Source organism: Hakea prostrata, chromosome 10, assembly GCF_041222555.1.
Source record: "Hakea prostrata isolate BN-2017 chromosome 10, UWA_Hpros_2, whole genome shotgun sequence".
NCBI classification, from domain to species: Eukaryota; Viridiplantae; Streptophyta; class Magnoliopsida; order Proteales; family Proteaceae; genus Hakea; species Hakea prostrata.
In genome coordinates this window covers 8,933,876-8,937,100 of record NC_142609.1, presented here as the reverse complement: position 1 = coordinate 8,937,100, position 3,225 = coordinate 8,933,876, and the positions used below count along the sequence as shown (strand labels likewise).

Sequence of the window (3,225 nt, the reverse complement as noted above, 5' to 3'; positions counted from 1 at the left end):
TTTATTTTATTTGCGATTGCAGATCTGAGATTACCGGTAATAATGGAAGTTTTGATGGACGGAATTTCTGGTTTCAGGCGATATCTCGCTAGTTAGGAGAGAAATTGCCGAGATATCGATATCTCGGCGATATTATGCATATCTCGTTTCGCCCCTTGGTATCGTTTCGCCTGGGGCTAAACCAGTGACATTCGCCGAAACTAAATGGATCCATGTATGGAGTAACGTTGAAGTGTTTTTACCAAAAAAAAAAAAAAAAAAAAAAAAAAGAAAAGAAAACGTTGATGTGTTAACCGTTATTATAGAAGCGTAATGATTCAACATAATTAGTAACGGCGACGCAGGTAACAGCTTGAAACCCCTTGCAGCACCGTCTCCGATTTGCTCCGTTGCTTCATAAAGCCTAAGACACAAAACTCAAGCCCCGACTCACATGGGCCAGATATACTCCTCCAAACAGAGAAGATCCAAAGCAGGTGTTTGTTCCAGAGCCAAAATCTACACATTTACACAGGAAGACATGAATTCGGTATTGCTAGGCCCCCAAAGCTGTTTCGAGAAAGGAGAAAGAATCTGTAGAAGAGATGCGAAGCTTAGCATAGGATGGCTGACCGAGGTTGTGCTTTTTTAATCCCACATCGGTCATCTCATAAAAAGCAAAGGTAGAAAGAGGATATAAATATGGAAGAGGCCTGTGTGGTTAACATACTTACCTGGACGGGGTCGATGGCTGATCAAGAAGGGCCATGGCCTGGGTTGGTGACCTCCATTGCACTTGGGAGGGGTGCCCGCCTAACATCTCCCCAAGTGGGAGAGTGTACGTCATAATTTGTGGCAGAGGGGGTACGCGTTCGCGCGGCCCCTACCAATGTAGTATCAGTCAAAATTTTCCTGATTTATGTTTCTTTGTGTTGATTTGCAAGGAATTGAACCAAGGAGCAACAAAATTTGGAACTGAAGATAAATGATCTTAACATGAAATCAGTGGTGAGTTAGAAGCTATCCCTCTGTTGATTTGCAAGGGTATTGAACCAGAGAAGCAGCAGCAACGTCTGAATTTTAAGGTAAAATAAACCTGGCAGAAAGTACAATAGTCTCTTTCTGTTTTTTGCATGGTTTGTATGATTCCAAGTTCATTGATAGATGAGATACAGTTTTCATTATTAAATCTTTGAAAGATATAATGTTGCCACAATCTCATGTTTCCTGATACTACTACCCCCAGCCTCTTATTCTATGTGGAATGACAAACATATGGTTGCCTAGTGCATAGAATCCTCTTTGCTCGTACTATAAATCATTCTAAGGGATCCACTGTTTTATGTTGTTTGATTTAGTCCTTAGCCACTTTCCAAGAATAGCAATCATTATGGGTAGGCTTTCTTTTTCTTTCATTTGTTTCATATTGGATGCGATGAGGATTTTGATGTTCAACCATTTATTTTACATCCTCAGGGTTTAGAAATTTTTTGATCCTTATCAAGGAGTATAATATGGTTGTCTGCTGCTATAGTTTGTATTTACTACTCTAGTGCCCTGGCTACTTTTTGAGTATGCAAGGCTTTTATCCGATCCACAGTCAAGCTGAACAGATGAATTCTGAGCTGCTAAAAACATACAATCTTGCTGAGAAGAAATCCAAGGGATTGGATCAAAATTGAAATGCAAAATCAAGCATTAATATTTTCTTGATGCATGTAGAATTCAACTAGAGCTTCTTCGCCCCTCAACCCTAACAGGCGTGAGTGGTCAACCCCTACTATGAATGAAAGGCTCACGCTCATGAAATAGCTGACTAGATAGAAGGGCGCTACCCCTAGGCATGGACACGAAGAGAAGAGCCTCGGAATCAAGAAGGAAGCTTGAGAAAGCCTTCCAGTGAAGAGAAGGCTGAGACCCTCCTGCTTATTGTTCTTGAGATTGTTGGTGAGTGAGAATGTTGGAGATGTGCAAAAGATGGGAGCAGAAGGAAAAATAAGAATGGATTGTGAAATGATCATAGCAAGTGAGGGGTACCTATTTGGCATGGGATGCATTATGCTAGTTCTGTAATTGGTGTCCACACAGTTGTCAGTGTAGGGCAGCAACTGTAGAAGATGTAAAAGACTAGCAAATAATATAGCAGCAAACATTGTTAGTGCTGGTGCCAGTGGCTTATGGTAAGTAACTAGGGGCAAGCATTGTCGGCAGACCACAGTTGTAGCCTGAGGTCTGGGCGTTGAGACAAACTCCTAGCAACAAATTGCTGGGGTAAGGTTGCGGAGGAAAATTGCATCTTGGACTCTGCTTGCGTGGAAGCTTTTCAGCACTGGCTTTATCCTTTTTTGTCTATGGTGAGTAACGTATCTGGCAAGCATATGATCAGATAGACTAGAGGGCCATAGGAGCATTTCTTAGCATGTTACATCACCATGTCATTGTATTCAATTTCAGTTTGAGGCTATATAGATGAGATTGCATGGCTTGAGGGTCCTATGACAGATGGCTGTTGCTGTGGTAGGACGATATTTGGGTCAATGGGATGTCAATGTTGTAGCTATGGAGATATTCGGTTCACCTTGAGTTGATTTACCATGCTCAAGTCAAAGTAAAATCCACATAACATAGAAGTTCTAGCAAATAAGATGCAAATCCTAGACTTTTATTGAACCGAAAAGGGCAAGCTGGCTGGCTGGCTGGCTTTGACAGGGCTTGTTTGGTTTTTTGATTTATTCAGTTTTTCTTATAGAATGGGATAGGGCTTCCAAAGGTTTTTCTTAGTATAAATTTAATTTTAGGCAAGAAGCATAGTTTGGTCCGAGTGTGTAAAACAAATGTAATTGATGGTCATCTGAAGGGTTGATTTTTTGATAGTTGAACTCTCAAGCTTCCAAATGAGATATTCTTTTAGATTGGAGAAACTAGTTCTTATTTTTTTATGTTTAACTAATAATATTTTAAATTTTTTCTTACTTTTCAGTTATCAATTATAAGAATGTTTTTGAAGCTGGAATCTATTTATAGGGCTTGCCCAGGAAATCCCAGCAAAGGTAGAAGGGTCTAAGGATTTCTAAGGGGGTTTTAGAGCCTGCTAAAACCTATCCTCATATCTGAATCCATTTGTAATTTTAATTTCAGATTTGAAAAAAAAAACCCTGCACTTTTAAATTTTCTGCAAATTCTGAAGGTTGAGATGAAGTACAGAATTTTTAAGTCAATGGAATACAAGAGAACTTGTAGGACTTG

At 39.8% G+C, this 3,225-nt stretch overlaps 1 non-coding gene across 1 annotated transcript; it reads left to right on the top strand.

Moving 5' to 3' along the window:
- Positions 1–705: 705 nt before the first annotated feature.
- LOC149001816 (U1 spliceosomal RNA) lies at positions 706–865 on the top strand. Its single transcript, XR_016170578.1, has one exon. It is a non-coding gene; the product is annotated as a U1 spliceosomal RNA (small nuclear RNA).
- The last annotated feature ends 2,360 nt before the right edge of the window (positions 866–3,225 follow it).